The 19623-nt window shown below is 36.7% G+C and overlaps 1 long non-coding RNA gene across 2 annotated transcripts; it reads right to left on the bottom strand.

Annotated features, from left to right (window-relative positions):
- Positions 1-6366: 6366 nt before the first annotated feature.
- On the bottom strand, positions 6367-19117 carry si:rp71-1d10.6. 2 transcript variants are annotated; one of them, NR_199869.1, is made up of 17 exons: positions 19067-19117; positions 18244-18343; positions 17319-17512; positions 17165-17235; positions 16794-16845; positions 16587-16682; positions 16201-16315; positions 16039-16108; positions 15850-15909; positions 15461-15601; positions 9321-9413; positions 8481-8537; positions 8240-8307; positions 8065-8137; positions 7743-7897; positions 7509-7601; positions 6367-7063 (listed from the first exon to the last, which is right to left on the bottom strand). It is a non-coding gene; the product is annotated as a si:rp71-1d10.6 (long non-coding RNA). The 2 variants fall into 2 exon arrangements; NR_199868.1 differs by lacking the exon at positions 9321-9413 and having other exon boundaries at positions 16201-16300; positions 18210-18343.
- Between the last annotated feature and the right edge of the window lie 506 nt (positions 19118-19623).

Genomic DNA, 19623 nt, shown 5'->3' with positions numbered 1-19623 from the left:
TATATCGTAATTGTAGATTTACTAAAATTAATCAGTATTTTTAACTGTTCTTAAAAATAGAAAGCGAATCAATTCTTCAGACAAATGTATTTTATCGTTTTGGGTGCAAACAAATATACAACAGAAAGTATCTATCAAAATTAAACAAATCAGCAGATATGACTACATTTTCTGTTTACAATGAAACAGAGGTTAAATTAATGAATAACATATGCAGTGTATTTAGGACACTTGTGTGTCAAAAGTAGGGTGGGAACTCCAGGAACTGCTGGTATAAAGTGTTGGGCTAACGCATTACAAGTTATGTAATAATGTTAGTTTTCTAAGTAAGTAACAAGTAACACATTTACGTTTTTAAAACAGTAACGAAAGTTTTTAGAATTTAAAATATAAATTGCTGAATTAAAATTGACGTTCAATCCTGCACTCAATGAGAGAATTTTCTCCCAGCAGAAACCAAGATGGCAGAGCCTTACATTTCTGCACTTAAAGTATTTTCATTTTTCTGAACACATGGAAGACAAGTACAAGTGGATTGTTTGTCTTAATGCTCATTTTACTTCACTTATAAGACAAAATACAAAAGCATCAAACACATTGCTTTAAGCGTTTTATTAAACCTTATATGCGGCATGTAAAGCTCTGGGTTCATGAGGTTCTCAGAAAATAATAATTAGGATAATGTTGTCTTCTGTGTTTTAAAGGTTATACAATGTGTTGTTTATTGCAGAGCTCTTCTTAAAAAAAAAAAAAAAAAAACTGCAAGTTCTGAAAGAGATCAAGCTTTAGCCAGGTATAAAAGAAGTAATCCAAAATAACTGAAAAGTAGCATAATGCATTACTTTCCATAAAAAGTAACTAAGTAACGTAACTAGTTACTTATTTGGGGAAGTAACTCAATATTGTAATGCATTACTTTTGAAAGTTACTTTCTCCAACACTGATGGTATATAGCATATTTTTAAAGCAACTGGCAACATTTTATCACAATCATGCATCTAATAATGAAAAAAAATTACTTTGTTCAAAGTTTTACAGTCAAATTCATTGAGCCTATTCAAAAACGTGTGCAAGTGCGGTTTTACGAATAGATTAACACACACTCAAAAACACATTTCTGTTAGTTATTTTGCAAAATATCATTACAGTGCCATTTAAAGGCTTACCTAGGTTAAACTAGGCACGTCAGGTTAATTAAAGGAAAATTAAACAAAATTCAAAGAAAGACCGTGACAATTGCCTTTCTCTGTTAAGTATAACTTGGGATATATTTTGAAAAAAAAAAAAATTCATTTCAGAAGAGGATGAATATTTTTGTCTTTAAATATATCTCTTCCATACATAATGCTTACCTTTGAATAAGCTCTGTGACATGGATTGACAAGATCAATAATGAGATTATTATTGTTAGGCAAATCAAAAGAATAATCACATACTCTAGATATGGTTAGAAACACGTTTGTCAAAAAAACAAAAGCACACACATCAGTCTTAATAGAATTGACAAAACAAAAATAAAGTCAATAACACCAAGGATCCAAATATCTTTTTTATTTATTTACTTTAAAAATCTGAAGACAACAAACTTTTCTATTGTCCCTAATATGAATTCACAAGTGGAAATACAGCTTTGATAAACTGATTAAACAAATTCACAACCTGTGACCTGACAGTGGAGGTTTACGTGTGGATGGCTATACAGTGTGTATCATCTTTTGTGATTTCCTGTGATGATTTCTGTGCAGAGGAGATTAGAATTGAATGATTTTAATGTGTATAAAACTGCTTAGTTACCAGAAAGGGACATCGCACTGTTTGCATCTGTGCATCATAGCAAAACCAATAAAGATGAGTTAGCCAAGTAATGCATATACTTGAATGTAATGTAAGAAGTTGTGAGGAAATGCTAATGATGTAGCTTTCAAGCACACAGTTCAAGATAAACTGGGAACCTTAAAAGGGACAATACATTTGTGTTTAGAATAAGACAGTCTGTGTACAGTATGTGCGTGTTAATGCCTAAACCATTTTCTGTCTAAAGATAAATGCTCTTAGATGGACATCTAGTTTCCATCCATCCATCCAAAAAACACTTGCCACAGACAAGACATCTAGCTATCTATCTAAGCCCACCACCACCCCCTTTCCCTTGGAAGAACATCTATTTTCCATCCATCCATCCAGGAAACACCTGCCACAGACAAGACATCTAGCTAACTATCTAGGCCCACCACCTCCTTTTTCCTCTTAGATGGACATCTAGTTTTTATCCATCCATCCATCCATCCATCCATCCAGGAAACATTTGCCACAGACAAGACATCTAGCTATCCATCTAAGCCCACCACCACCCCTTTTCCCCTGGAAGAACATCTATTTTCCATCCATCCATCCAGGAAACACCTGCCACAGAAAAGACATCTAGCTAACTATCTAAGCCCACCAGAACCCCCTACCTCTTGGAAGGACATCTATTTTCCATCCATCCATCTATTTATTCATCCATCCATCCATCTAGGAAACATCTGCCACAGACAAGACATCTATCTAACTATCTAAGCCCACCACCCACTTCCTATTGGAAGGACATCTATTTTCCATACATCCATCCATCCATCCATGAAACACCAGCCACAGACAAGACATCTAGCTAACTATCTAAGCCAACCACCAGTCTCTTCCTCTCGGAAGGACATCTATTTTCCACCCATACATCCATCCAGGAAACACCTGTCACAGACAAGTCATCTAGCTAACTAAACCCACCACCGTCCCCTTCCTCTTGGAAGGACATCCATCCATCCATCCATCTATCCAGAAAACACCTGCCACAGACAAGACATCTAGCTAACTATCTAAGCCCACCACCCACTTCCTATTGGAAGGACATCTGTTTTCCATCCATCCAGCAAACACCTGCCACAGACAAGGCATTTAGCTAACTATGTAAGCCCACCAGAACCCCCTTCGTCTTGAATGGACATCCATTTTCCATCCATCCATCCATCCATCCATCCATCCATCCATCCATCCATCCATTCATCCATCCAGGAAACACCTGCCACAGACAAGACATCTAGCTAACTATCTAAGCACACCACCATCCCCTTCCTCTTGGAAGAACATCTGTTTTCCATCCATCCACACATCCATCCATTCCTCTAGGAAACACCAGCCACAGACACGACATCTAGCTAACTATCTAAGCCCACCACCAGCCCTTTCCTCTTGGAAGGACATCTATTTTCCATCTATCCATCCATCCATCCATCCTGGAAACACCTGCCAGAGACAAGACATCTAGCTAACTATCCAAGCCCACCACCATCCCCTTCCTCCTGGAAGGACATCTATTTTTCATCCATCTATCCAATTATCTATGCAGGAAACACCTGCCACAGACAAGACATCTAGCTAAATATCTAAGCCCACCACCACCCCTATCCTCTTGGAATGACATATATTTTCCATCCATCTATCCATCCATCCATCCATCCACTCATCCAGGAATCACCTGCCACAGACAAGACATCTAGCTAACTATCTAGGCCCACCACCACCCTTTTCCTCTTAGATGGACATCTAGTTTCCATCCATCCATCCAGGAAACACTTACCACAGACAAGACATCTAGCTAACTATCTAAGCCCACCACCCACTTCCTATTGGAAGGACATATATTTTCCATCCATCCATCTATCCAGGAAACATCAGCCACAGACAAGACATCTAGCTAACTATCTAAGCCCACCACCAGTCTTTTCCTCTCGTAAGGACATCTATTTTCCACCCATACATCCATCCAGGAAACAACTGTCACAGACAAGACATCTAGCTAACTAAACCCACCACCGCCCCCTTCCTCTTGGAAGGACATCCATCCATCCATCCAGGAAACGCCTGCCACAGACAAGACATCTAGCTTTCCATCTAAGCCCACCACCACCGTTTTCGTCTTGGAAGGACATCTATTTTCCATCCATCCCTCCATCCATTTATCTATCTAGGAAACACCAGCCACAGACAAGACATCTATCTATCTAAGCCCACCACCACCCCCTTCCACTTGGAAGGACATCTATTTTCCATCCATCCATTCAGGAAACACCTGCCAAAGACAAGACATCTACCTAACTATCTAAGCCCACCACCAGTCTCTTCCTCTAGGAACGACATCTATTTTCCACCCATACATCCATCCAGGAAACATCTGTCACAGACAAGACATCTAGCTAACTAAACCCACCACCGCCCCCTTCCTCTTGGAAGGACATCCATCCATCCATCCAGGAAACGCCTGCCACAGACAAGATATCTAGCTTTCCATCTAAGCCCACCACCACCCTTTTCGTCTTTGAGGGACATCTATTTCCCATCCATCCATTTATCCATCCAGGAAACACCTGCCACAGACAAGACATCTAGCTAACTATCCAAGCCCACCACTAACCCTTCATCTTGAATGGACATCTATTTTTCATCCATTCATCTTTCCTTCCATCCATCCAGGAAACACCTTCCACAGACAAGACATCTATCTAATTAAGCCCACCACCACCCCTTCCTCTTGGAAGGACATCTATTTTCCATCCATCCACCCATCCATCCATCCATCCAGGAAACACCTGCCACTGAAAGACATCTAGCTACTGTAACTATCCAAGCCCACCACCACCCCCTTCCTCTTGGAAGGACATGTATTTTCCATCCATCCATTCATCCAGGAATCACCTGCCACAGACAAGACATCTAGCTAACTATCTAAGCCCACCAGAACCCCCTTCCTCTTGGAAGGACATGTATTTTCCATCCATCCATTCATCCAGGAAACACCTGCCACACACAAGACATCTAGCTAACTATAAGCCTACCACCACCCCCTTCCTCTTGGAAGGATATCTATTTTTCGTTCATCCATCCATCCATCTATCCAGGAAAAACCTGCCACAGACAAGACATCTAGCTAACTATCTAAGCCTTCCACCACTCCCTTCCTCTTGGAAGAACATCTATTTTCCATCCATCCATTCAGAAAACATCTGCCACAGACAAGACATCTAGCTTTCCATCTAAGCCCACCACCACCCTTTTCGTCTCGGAAGGACATCTATTTTCCATCCATCCATCCATCCATCCATCCATTTATCTATTTAGGAAACACCAGCCACAGACAAGACATCTATCTTACTATCTAAGCCCACCACCACCCCTTTCCACTTGGAAGGACATCTATTTTCCATCCATCCATCCATCCAGGAAACACCTGCCACAGACAAGACATCTAGCTAACTATCTAAGCCCACCAAAACCCCCTACCTCTTCATCCATCCATCCATCCATCCATCTAGGAAACATCTGCCACAGACAAGACATCTATCTAACTATCTAAGCCCACCACCCACTTCCTATTGGAAGGACATCTATTTTCCATCCATCCATCCATCCATCCAGGAAACACCAGCCATAGACAGGACATCTAGCTAACTATCTAAGCCCACCACCAGTCTCTTCCTCTTGGAAGGACATCTATTTTCCACCCATACATCCATCCATCCAGGAAACGCCTGCCACAGACAAGACATCTAGCTTTCCATCTAAGCCCACCACCACCCTTTTCATCTTGGAAGGACATCTATTTTCCATCCATCCATCCCTCCATCCATTTATCTATTTAGGAAACACCAGCCACAGACAAGACATCTATCTATCTAAGCCCACCACCACCCCCGTCCACTTGGAAGGACATCTATTTTCCATACATCCATCCAGGAGAAACATCTGTCACAGACAGATAACTAAACCCACCACCGCCCCCTTCCTCTTGGAAGGACATCCATCCATCCATCCATCCATCCAGGAAACGCCTGCCACAGACAAGATATCTAGCTTTCCATCTAAGCCCACCACCACCCTTTTCGTCTTTGAGGGACATCTATTTTCCATCCATCCATTTATTCATCCACACTCTAAAAAATATTGCTTAGACCAAACAAAAAAAATCAACGCAACAGTTTGCATCAATATTTTCAAGTTACGGCAACATCTAACAAAATGAAGTTCAGACAGCAAACTTTATTATGTTAGCCAAATTACCTTTACCTCTTCAATCAGAGGTATTTTTACATAGCCTAACCTCAATTTTTTAGGTTGAGTACTTAAAAAATTAAGTTGTTCTAACTAGCTTTTTTTATTAACATTTAAACAAAAACCAGTGTTATGTACTTAATTACCATAATTATACATGCTAGTTTTCAAGTTTAGAATCTCAAAAAAATTAAGTAGCTGAAATTAAATTTTTTGTTTGTTTTCATATTATTGTTAATTTAGGTGCTTGTAAGAAATACATTTTTAAACAACAGCAATTTTACTTTCAGTAACTTTTTATTCATTTAGAAACACAGTTTTCAGTGTTTTAATTTAAATATTGCACTTCTCAAAGTTTACAAAACACAAATGTGTACTGTCTCACAAATTATAAACAAACTGACCCGTCAGCTTTGCCTTCAAAAATGTGCATGCATGCATAGCTATGCCATCACAATGAATTCCAACAAAACAAGAGTTATAGGCATTGATACACTTAAAGCTAACTATTAACTTATAAATTCTACATTTTACAAACTACTTGTTATTAGCTAACCTTAATTGTAAAGCATGTAACATTTGTATTATTATAAACAAACATATGTAAATGCCACCATTCATATAAACAGTATGAAATTAAAAAGATCAGCATGTGGACTTCAAAATACAAAACAATATAGTTGCAACATAAAGAGCAAAATGTACTTTGAAATAAGTAGAGGCTTCAGAAAATGCTGTTCTTGAGACGCATTACTTTTACACTGGGCTTCAGTCCATCAAGTTCAAGAAACAGCTTCTGAAACACTTAACAAGTATATTTAAGCTCCTTGGGGTAGCTCAGATTCAGAGCATATATTATGCCCGTTAGCAGAGCACAACACCTTGAGTTATCCATTCCAATCAGGATTCTCAACAATGATGGTTCCCGTCTTGTGGTTTAATTCCATAGTTGACAGATCACCAATAATTCTTGTGTATTCTTGTAAAGCAAGATAAAAAAAATAGATTAGCTTGATAGAGATAATTAAATTTATAATTACTTCAGTTTTTTATTTTACTTACATTTGATTTCAGTTAATCTCTGGAAACTTTGTTTTATTTTACCCCTTACATGGTCATGCACCCAGCTACTCAATCATAAGAATAATTCGTTTCACAATGTAATTTAAATGGAAAAGTGAAACGCAACAGTCATACCCATTTTACAAATCTTTCTCATTATTGTCAACATCTGTTTATTGAACTAAATAGTACATTGTTATTATAACACAGAGCTAGGTAAAACCAGTGTGTGTGGACAATGTAATATACATGTACCTACACATTAAACTAAAAGAGAGCAGTCATTGAGCATATATTTTGTCTTGTATGTTTCCACTGTCAAGGGAAGATTTAATTTTAATTTTAAACATTGTAATACTCACAGCAAACTCCTTAAAAAGATCCTCTTCTTTCTCTCCAAGATAGACAACAAGACAGTGAATGGCTACTTCTCTCCATACTTCAACTGCATTGTTCTGTTTAATTAGAAAAATATATATCAAGATAAAGTACCTACAGTAAATTAATATAGTTTTATCTAAAAAAAAAACTGATGGCAACCTGACAATTTAACACAAATCTAAACTATTACAGTGTGTACAAATTATTTACAATACCTCAAGAAGCATATCCTTAATCCTTCTGATTCTTTCCCCTTTAGCTCCTCCCCTGGATGAGGCCAGGTCCATTAGTTTTGGGTGCGTTTGTCAAGTTTGGCCATAAATGTGGATTCAAGACCTACAGTGGTTATCCTCTTGAATTCTTCATTTATCTGTAGAAAAAATAGAATAAATAAATAATGGAATAATTGTACACAATGTGTAACACAACAAATAACATGTAGTATGTTATTGTTGTAAGAAGTTTTTAGCATAAATAACTTGAAGGTGATTTTCTCGCAAAATTGTGAAACTAGACTAAAAATAAAACTAAACTTACCTCTGTTGCACCTGATAATGCAGGCCAGCGCTCCAAGATATCCCTTATTTCTTGCCCATTTTATCTGCAACAACTTGAAAATGTTTATTTTTGTTACTTCATGCAAAAGGTTTACATTAGACAGATTTGTGGACTGTAAGATGGGCTTTACAACCCAAGCAGGACTGTAAAATACCTTTGATGATGGGTCCAGATGCTGATCAAGATATAAAATTGAACTCCTTAACAACCTCTTCTATACACCTGTAAGATACATTAAAAGTGCTCTCCAGTTTTAGAAACAACAAAGCCATTTTTTTTCTATGCAGTTTGGCAGGTCTGTCACATCATTATTGTCATCTTGACCTTCATCAGACAGCTCCCCACTTTGACCTTCCACATCACTGTGTTGATCTGCATTGAATGAACATACATACCTTTTTATTATGTCTGCCTTGAAGTCATGCAATGAGTGAGGAGTATGTTTTCGGCTTCTGTGGGAAGCAAATGTACCATAAATGTTAGTTCTGAAATTGCAGTTCTGAAATACACAGATGACAGTTTCGTGTTTTTTTTTTTTTTCTATGGAAATTGTCATGGCATTGCAACAAGGACAAATAAAATAAAAACTTTCTGCAAATTTGGAGGTTTTCTAAGTTTGATGTCTTGATAAATGTGATCTAAGGCTGCCCCATGTTCTGAAAAAACACAAACAATCTTGACAGAGGCATGGAAATGGTTGCCCACAATTACCATGGTGTAGTCTGTAATGTTTTAGCAAAACTATTTATGTTGATGTTTCAAATTTACACATTTTGCACCCCCAATCTATTTTATATACAAGCCTACTTATATCTAAAATACAGATCAGCCTAGAAAGTTGTAATACAGTTGCATGAACTTTGTATGAAAATCTTTGCAATCAGTAGATAAATGTAATATTTTCCATAAGAACAGGAGGAATAAAATACAAATTTCAGGTTGGATAACAACTGTGAGCAAGCTCCAGAATATATATTTCTGCTAGGGTAACTAACATAAAACATGCAGGATAAAGCAATACTATATATGAAAAAAGCACCTACTATATAAACTTCATGTTATTTTGACATATATACTAAATTGCCTTTCTGGCTTACCGTATGTGTTTTTACTTTCTTATCTACTATTTTCTAGTCAAAAAACACTGCCAACATCAACTATAATTTACCAGGAGTAGCCAACACTAATGGAATGTAGAATATTGATTTGGAAATGAAATAAAACCCAGATCTCACCTTAAAGTATCCTTTGTGCCAAATGGTCTGCTTAAAACTTGTCCGAACATGCCTCTTGATCGTTCAGTGAGGGAGGAGCTTTGAAATCCAGAACTCCATTGGTGTGGAAAAATTGAGTTATCAAGGCAATTTTTTTGGGTTGTTATAAGTTTAATATTGTTTTAAACTAATTGACAGATATATTTATCTTTAAATTACCCTCTTTTTTAAGTTGATGTAATTATCAATATTTTCCTGTTGTGTAAACTTAATAAAATTACTCTGGCAATTTAAAAGTTTTGATATAATCAGCAATATAGAATTTTTAAGTTACAACAATGTATTAAACTCTGTAGTGGTAACAGATCGCTTGAGTTATTTTTTAGAGTGCAGGAAACACCTGCCACAGACAAGACGTCTAGCTAACTATCTAAGCCCACCACCACCCCTTCATCTTGAATGGACATCTATTTTTTATCCATCCACCTTTCCCTCCATCCATCCAGGAAACACCTTCCACAGACAAGACATCTAATTATCTAATCCCACCACCACCCCCTTCCTCTTGGAAGGACATCTATTTTCCATCCATCCACCCATCCATCCAGGAAACACCTGCCACAGACATCTCGCTAACTATCTAAGCCCACCACCACCACTTCCTTTATCTTGGAAGGACATCTATTTTCCATCCATCCATCCATCCATCCAGGAAACACCTGCCACAGACAAGACATCTAGCTATATATCTAAGCCCACCACCACCGTTTTCTTCTTGGAAGGACATCTATTTTCCATTCATCCATCCATCCATCTATCCAGGAAACACCTGCCATAGACAAGACATCTAGCCAACTATCTAAGCCCACCAGAACCCCCTTCCTCTTAAATGGACATCTATTTTCCATCCATCCCTCCATCCATCCAGGAAACACCTGCCACAGACAAGACATCTAGCTAACTATCCAAGCCCACCACCACCCCCTTCCTCTTGGAAGGATATGTATTTTCCATCCATGCATGCAGTAAACACCTGCCACAGACAGGACATCTAGCTAACTATCTAAGCCCACCACCACCCCTATCCTCTTGGAATGACATCTATTTTCCATCCATCTATCCATCCATCCAGGAGTCACCTGCCACAGACAAGACATCTAGCTATCTATCTAAGCCCACCAGAACCCCCTTCCTTTTGGAAGGACATCTATTTTCTATCCATCCATCCATCCATCCATCCATCCAGGAAACACTTGCCACAGACAAGACATCTAGCTTTCTATCTAAGCCCACCACCACCCCTTTCCACTTTTTTTTTTTTGCTTGTAGCAAGGATAAACAAAAAAATCTTTTAACAAAAGGCTGTTCCAAGCCAAAAATATACACCCATTGTTGAAAACCCTGCGAATACAGACTTTATCTTATAATGATTAAGTATGGACATTTAAAGGACTAATTATCCTTGCGCTTGCATGCGTCCACGACTTTACACATTACACAAAGTGTGCGCAGTGTAAGTTAACTTATGGAGTCACTCTCTTTCTCATTGCATATTGGGGACGCATAAAACCCTGTTATGCGCAATTCTTTCATATTCACGAATCCTGCCGTTAATCCGCTGGTCAGGTAATCAAATTGTCAGCTACTTGATGTTTAATTATGGATGGGTAGCGGGTAGATAAAATTAATAGCCATAAATACATAACGCATACTCTTATTTTAAAAATCACGCGACGATCATCTCACAATGTTTAATGATAAAAAATCTTATTTTTTGTTAAAACAAAAGTGATTTAGCACTGACAAGCTAACTGCAGAGAAACAAGCAACCATCACGGCAACTGCAGTTAAAAGTTTTTCCAAAGTTCAGCTTTTCTTTTTTGCACTTCATTATTATGCGTTTAATGTTAAAAGGGTAATAATGAATAAGCCTACAAGAGTGTATCCTGTGTGTGTGTGTGTGTGTGTGTGTGTGTGTGTGTGTGTGTGTGTGTGTGTGTGTGTGTGTGTCTTTTATCACTGAAGCTGCTCTCTTCTAAAACCGAAAGTTTCCTCCTCTGTCTGGCAATATTTTGGCTTTTAAACAAATGAAAATTAAATTTAGATGAGCCATTATTCAAAAATTGCAGTAAAGTAATGTGACGTGCAGCCACACATCGAATCTGAAGTCTGATCTCATCTCGCTTTCGCTGTCATCCAGACATCATGCATACGTCCCTCAAGTCAAGTGGCAAAACTGCGGCTGGCATCAGCTGACACTTAGAATAGCTGAAGACTTTGCGAAATCTGTCAAAACACAGCACTGAAATTAACAGGCATAAATGTCTTTGAGCCAAAAAGTCTAACTGTAGGATATCTGTCAAAACGCAATCAGAGCAATATTATGTAGAAGCTGTATAGCCTGATAGTTATATCAATTATATTAAAATGAAAACCAAAATAAACAATTCATTGCATTCTTTGTTTGATAAAAAATATACAGACACGAAAAAAAATAAAATAAAAGGGTGACTAGTTTGTTTAATGTGTTTTAATATTAATAAAAATATGCTCAGCCTATTTAAACTTAACAGTTATATACACCGCCAATGGGCAAGCCATTGAAAAAATATTATTTTACTGTGTACTGGGTTACAATGTATATTTCACAATAAAAACTAAATGTAGCATGCCTTGCTGTCACTTAAAACATGCAATTCATTACACACCAGAACTGTAGGCCTATAGACTATGCAGTGTGTAAACTTACAGTGTTGGTTACTGCGCACCATGTTATTGAACTTCAAAATCTCTGAGGGAGATTATGTTACCTGATAACCAATATTAACTTGAGAGATTTAAAAAAAAATTAAAAGGCATTTAAAAAAAAGGAACAAGCAACTAATAAAACTTGTCCCGTGGAGTTCAGCACCTGTCATCTTGCCAGTGTATGCGGTGTAGTGTGTGTATAGCGCCCTTATGCAGCGCATGTCAACTGCCGGCTGGTGAGAGAGAGAGAGAAAGAGAGAGAGAGAGAGAGAGAGATGCTTTGGCATTACTGTATTAAATGTCATGCCAATAAAGCGACCTGAACTAAACTGAACTAAGAGAGGCGAGAGCGCGTAAAGAGCTCAAAGCTGGCATATAACCAAAAGCAAGATTATATCGTTATAAATATTCCATCAACGATACTTATCAAATTATTTATACATTTACATGGTGTTTATTGAGATTATGTAATCTGTACAGGCTGTCTGATCTTTACAGAAGCTGTCAACTGACACGCGTGCGGTGGCGGCAGTGATGTACAGCTCTGACAAGAAGCTTTTATTTAGCCTGTAGTCTTTAGATTTTTACATAATGTTCCATTACTTAAAATTTCTTTCATTTTTAATTTATAGTTTATTGATAAAAGGAGTGCTAGCTTGTTCAGCTGTGATCATTATGCAATGATCATACATATTCGGTTTATTCTTCAGTAGCCTATATATTTGTTAATAATGTATTTTATAAACAGATTGTTAATAAGGACTAAGCTATTAATATATAACACATTAGGCTAATTTATAAATTAAGACATTGTGGTCTGGTAGGACAACAAATCACATCCATGTAGTGAATTAATGTTGAGTAGTATCGGTGCTTGGTATCCGCCTTTTATGTCCGATACAAGAATTTTAAGCAAATATCGACCCAATACCTGATACTGTTATCGATGCATCCCTACTATTTTTCATCCATCCATTCATCCATCCAGGAAACACCTGCCACTTCCACAGACAGGACATCTAGCTAACGATCTAAGCCCACCACCACCCCCTTCCTCTTGGAAGGACATCTAATTTTTTTATCCATCCATCCAGGAAACACCTGCCACAGACAAGACATTAGCTATTTATCTAAGCCCACCACCACCCCCTTCCTCTTGGAAGGACATCTATTTTTCATCCATCCATCTATCCATCCATCCATCCATCCATCCATTCATCCATCCAGGAAACACCTGCCACAGACAAGACATCTAGGTGACTATCTAAGCCCACCACCACCCCCATTATCTTGGAATCTATTTTCCATCCATCCATATATCCATCCATATATCCATCCATCCATCGTCTTTGAGCCAAAAAGTCTATCTGTAGAATTTCTGTGAAAACGCAATCAGAGCAATATTATGTAGAAGCTGTATAGCCTGATAATTATATCAATTCTAATAAAATGAAAACCAAAATAAACAATTCATTGCATTTTTCGTTTGATAAAAAATATACAGACACAAAAAAATAAAATAAAAGGGTGACTAGTTTGTTTAATGTTTTAATATTAATAAAAATATGCTCAGCCTATTTAAACTTAATGGTTATATACTCCGCCAATGAGCAAGCCATTCAAAGAGTATTATTTTACTGTGTACTGGGTTATAATGTATATTTCACAATTAAAACTACATGTAGCATGCCTTGCTGTTATTTAAAACATGCAATTCATTACACACAAGAACTGTAGGCCTATAGTTTATGCAGTGTTTAAACTTTCACATTGCATAAATGTTCAACGTTATTGAACTCCAATATCTCTGAGGGAGATTATGTTACCCGATAACCAATATTAACTTGAGAGATTTTTAAAAATTAAAAGGCATTAAAAAAAAAAGAAACTAGTGTAAGAATTGAAATATTACAAATATTTTTGATGTCTTTGACAACTCAAAACATGAGCTGAAAACAGGGCCAATTGACTCCACAACCCAGCAGGGGGGAATGCGGGAAAAACCAGTTCCTGCTGCATTTGCATCTGAGTATGCTGAAACTAGGCTCCACGTTATGTAAAAGGTCAGGTATGCATCTTTTCATCTTGGATTTATCTTTGATAATTTGATGTTTTGTATTGATCATTTTTGAATTGACTGATTGAATTGGCATAATACATTTACCTGACTAATAAATTGTAATGTTTGACCATATTTTGCTCCTCTGTAATTATTAATTCAAGTAATTACGCTGTATCCTTGTTTCCGCACATCTTGCGTCAGGTCAGTAGACGGACTAAAATCCAATTAAGATGGAGCATTGGGCACACTAATTGTGTTTTAGGGATCCGGCTGACTCTTGATATTGATTGGTTCAGGTCAACAAGGTGTTGCACGACTAACCTAGATTGGGTACCCGACCTTTGTTTGAAGGTAATATTATTCTAAATTAAGTTCATATGGAAAACCATGGGCTTGGTGAAAACCAAAGTTACTATAGAGTCCAGTAGTCGGGTACATTTATATTAATGCCCTAACCTCTAATTAGAAATGATGATTGTCTTAACTCAAAGGTGTACACCTAAGCGGGACTAACTAAAGTATTTTAGAACGAGCGCGCTGGTAGCGGCCATCTAAAGTATTAGTCAATTACCTCTGTTTAATATTCAAGACTGACCGGAGTGTGACCGTGAGGGACGCCTTCGGCCGAGGTGATTTCTCTGAGCGACATGAGCACTCAAATGAACGGATGTGATAGTTACTAGTGAAGACAAAAGGTTCAAACATTTATCTAAATTACATATTGATATAATCTTCTTAATGTTTTATGATTGGAGTCAGATAAACGAGGATAAATATATTAATATTCTAAACCACCTCATATTAAAATTGGAGTCAGATATGAGCTAAGTTTAATATAAATCAACATTGTGCACTGGAAAGACCGAACAGGCATTAAACCTTCATCCACCAGTGGACACCTGCATTGGGCCAACTGGGTGGACCTTACACTAGCAACTAATAAAGTCTTTAGATTTTTACATAATGTTCCATTACTTAAAATTTCTTTCATGTTTTATTAATAGTTTATAAATAAAATGAGTGCTAGTTTGGAAGTTCCTCTTGAAAGGACAACTATTTTTTTATCTATCCATCCATCCAGGAAACACCTGCCACAGACAAGACATCTAGCTAATTATTTAAGCCCACCACCACCCCCTTCCTCTTGGAAGGACATCTATTTTTCATCCATCCATCCATCCATCCATCCAGGAAACACCTACCACAGACAAGACATCTAGCTAACTATCTAAGCCCACCACCACCACCTTCCTCTTGGAATGACATCAATTTGTCATCCATCCATCCATCCATCCAGGAAACACTTGCCACAGACAAGTTGTCTAGCTAACTGTCTAAGCCCACCACCTACCCTCCCTCTTGGTAGGACATCTATTTTTCATTCATTCATCCACCCATCCATTGCATTAGGTTAGGAAATTCCTGACCAGACCATCTGTTTTTAGGCATTGCTGAAGTGTGATTTCCATTTCTCCACATGCCCCAGTCTAATCTGCAAAAGACAAAAACAAGACTTACAGAACTCTACTTGACGGCTGATTACCAGCAATAAACCGTGTTCTCCAGTGTTCATCAGATAAATATTCAGCATTCAGCTAGTGGGTTTCCCTCTTCTGCCTATTGTGGTTCCATTACCTACAATGTAAATAAATTTATTATTGTAAACTCCTGTACTCTGAGCCCGGCTAATGCCCACCACCACCCCCTTCCTCTTGAACATCTGTTGTTAATAGGTGATACCTGATTATCAGAGTCTTATCATGGCTGAGATGTGTGATTCCTTCGTTTCTCCACTCCACTCTGTAAAAGACAAAGACAACATCTATTTAAAGACAATACCCGACAGTCAATCTGTAAAAAACGTTCATATATAATTTTTAAATGTTTTATGAAGTTAATTTGATTCAACTTAAAAAATTAAGACAATACCTAATTTATTATGATGTACTTGTCATTACTGAAGTGTGTTTCCCTGTTCCTCCACATGCTCTGTCCCAGTCTGTCAAAGAGAAAGATATCAAGTCTTTAATTAATCTTAATACATTTCTATGGAAACTAACTCCATTGTTCAGTCTGTTCAAGCAGTTTTACCTGCTTCCTCAGCTACAGGTCTCCAAGTATATATCTCCACCGCTCCCCTTGTGAGTCTCCTTTTTCTGCTCCACTCCAATCTGCAAAAGACAAAAGCTGCCTCCCAAATGGGACACTATACCCTATAAATGTATACACTATGCACTTACACACTCAAAAGCATTGTAAATAAATCTAGTGTGGTCCTAAATAAAACACTAACAGTTGCCAAATTAATGAAACAAATGACTAAACTATCAAGAAATACCTGAAATAAGTATAATCGCATTCACCAAGAGGAAGCAGCATAATATCTTTTGAAGGAGAATTTTGCTTTTATCATCTATCTAAAATGAAGTATTCAAACCTATGGGCTGCACCTATAGACAGCACTGACAGAGCTCTACCTGCTGTTCCCCAGCATTTTTCAGATAAATGTCCACAGATGCTCTTGTAAGTCTCCCTCTTCTGCCTGCTCTCTCTCCATCACCTGAAAAAAAAAACTGACACAGACAAGGCCTAAATACCATCTAATCCAACCACCATTACTTCATTTTGGAAGGACAACCATAGATTCAGCCATCAATCTGATTTTTAAAATATAAATTCCTGACCATCCAGTTGTTGCTGAGGTATGTGATTCCCTTTTTCTCCATGTTGTCCTTTCTGATATGCAAAATAGAATAGAAAGACATCAATTCATGATTTAATCTTAATACCATTCTTTGGAAGTTTCGTTTACCATTATCACCAGTCTGGTTCTGTTGTAACACAAACAAGTAATATTTGGCAGCTATAAGTAAATACTCTATTAGATGACAATCTATAAACTTAAAATAAATAAATGTGTTTCAATAATTAGTAAAACTGTCAATAGAACAAATAACTATCAAAATCTGAAATGTTGAACATGCCGACAACATAAACTACATTTTTTTATTATAAAATTAATTTGATTCAACTTAAAAAAAAATTAAGGCTGTACCTAATTTTATTATGATGCACTTTACATTAGTGATGTATGTTTCCCTGTTCCTCCACATGATCCATGCCAATCTGCCAAAGAGAAAGATATGAAGTCTTTAATTAATCTTAATACATTTCTTTGAAAACAAACTCCATTGTTCAGTCTGTTCTACCTGCTTCATTAGCTCCAGGTCTTCAAGTATGTCTCCACCGTTCTTCTTGCGAGTCTCCTTCTTCTGCTCCAATTCAACCTGCAAAAAAACAAGACAACCCCAACAAAACCCTTCCTGCTGTTTTTCAGCATTTTTTGGGGGGAATGTCCACCAATTCGCCTGTGAGTCTCTCTCTTCTGCCTGCTCTCCATTAGCTGAAAAAGGAAAAACTTCTTATTTTGTAATGTTACATCTCACCCTGGTGGAAATCATCATTTACATCTCACCATGGGTGTATTACAACTAACACAGACTGTGGGGTGAATTGTAACATTTTACTCCTGTTTGCAACTAGAAAGTGTTCACGTTTTCTGTTTGTGCTGCAAAAATAACCTTTAGACACTTGTAGCTCATAATCTCAAAGATATATAGAGAAAATAATAGTAGTACAACTATCCCCAGTATCCCCCATACAAATATGTCATATTTACATGCAACATACTGTGTATTTCAAAATGTATCAAAAATGGTTTATATATGATATAAAGATAATGACATATAAATTTATGAGGTTCAAGCTACATTTCCAGTTTTGATGAATATAGGGTTCTATATGCTAATGCTTTACCTTTAAATACATAAAATAATTTATTTAATTACACTTTTATTTATACTTTTTTTATGAACAGTACTGGTTTTAATTAACTTTTACACAATTTTTAATTTAAATTTAAGCACAATACAGTGTTAACGATCAAACTATTTATAATGATTAAAGTGGCTGACATTATTTTATGAATAAATCTGTCTTCTTTTTGAACTGTGTAAAGCTGTACCTGATCAATTAATCCTACTATGCTTCTATATTTCGATGCTAGTCATTAGGTGGTACTTGGAGAGACAAATTCTTACTGAGGTGAAAATTTTGAGAACCACTGATCTATACCAAACACGTCCAGCGATGCACCCGTCCATTCCTGACCATCAGTTTCCATTCTTTGATGAGGTGTGTGATTCCCTTTTTTCTACTTGTGGTCCATTCCAATCTGTAAAATACAATAGAAATATATTAAGTCATTTATTTATCTTAATACCATTTTTTGGAAGATTCATCTACCATTGTCTCCAGTCTGGTTCTGTTGTAACACTGGCAAGTAATATTTCGCGGCTTTAAATAATTACTAGATGACAATCTATAAACTTAAAATAGATAAATGTGTTACAAAAATTACTAACACTGTAAATAGAACAAATAACTAAAAATCTAAAATGTTGAACAGGACAACTTAAACACATATTGATAATTAGTGCTGTATTGTTTGTAGTTTAGGCTGACAGCATACAAATACATTATAACCGATTAATTTACCAGACGATATAACAAATAACAACCTGCAAAAGTTAGACAGTAATATACAAATGAAGCACACAAACAAAAATATCGTATCTATCGGTCTACCTAACTGACAACATAACAAATGGCATTCATTATAAACAGGCTACTAAAGAAGATAACAGAATACACAAACTAGAAAAATATGGATTCAAAATGCTAAAGTTAACAAGTCGTCTATACAGAAATCTCCATTTCCATCCAACATTCAGTACAATCAACAGTCTAACCGAAGAAAGACGTGGAAAAACTAATATACTACTCTGAAACGATATGACAGAAAGAAATACTAAAATATTTAGTGTATTCAACCAAAATCTCGTCGAAACAACAAAATATAACCTAAAATTATACTTTAAGAGAGATCTTTACATACCGCTAATGTCAGCGATGGCCAGACACTTAATGAAGGTCACACTAGTTTCTCAACGTCATTTTTCGAACACATTCTTTTTTAGAACGCCACTGACTATGGTAACCACAGCAACGCCACCGCACCGCCATCTTATGAGTATTTAAATAATAGCAACTGTGATTCTCTGTTTGACTAAATTTCGTATGTTCATATTCTATTTTGCATGCATATAAGTCTTATTTTTCAGGCATATAGTAAATTTATCTGTATCTAACCTGTATGTCTAAAAATAAAATATAGTTCAGTTTAAGCCACCAGAGAGCACTGTAGCTTCGGTCCGTGAACGGAGGAGCTGCTATTTTATCGGATAGAAAATACAATAACGCTTATATTTAATAACTGATTATAATTGTATGGTGTGAAAAAAAACCTCCAGTTACCTAGAAGAAAGCTCAAACGTGTAATGTGTATTTTATGTTATAAAAAGATATGTAAATGTATACCTTTATCAAAATACTCTCTTTTTTTACAGTTTTATAACAGTTAACAAAAACAGTTTATAAAAAGTAAAGAATCAC

The sequence above is a fragment of the Danio rerio genome, chromosome 14 (genome assembly GCF_052040795.2).
Source record: "Danio rerio strain M-AB ecotype USA chromosome 14, GRCz13ab, whole genome shotgun sequence".
NCBI lineage: Eukaryota > Metazoa > Chordata > Actinopteri > Cypriniformes > Danionidae > Danio > Danio rerio.
This window is presented reverse-complemented; position numbering and strand designations above follow the sequence as displayed.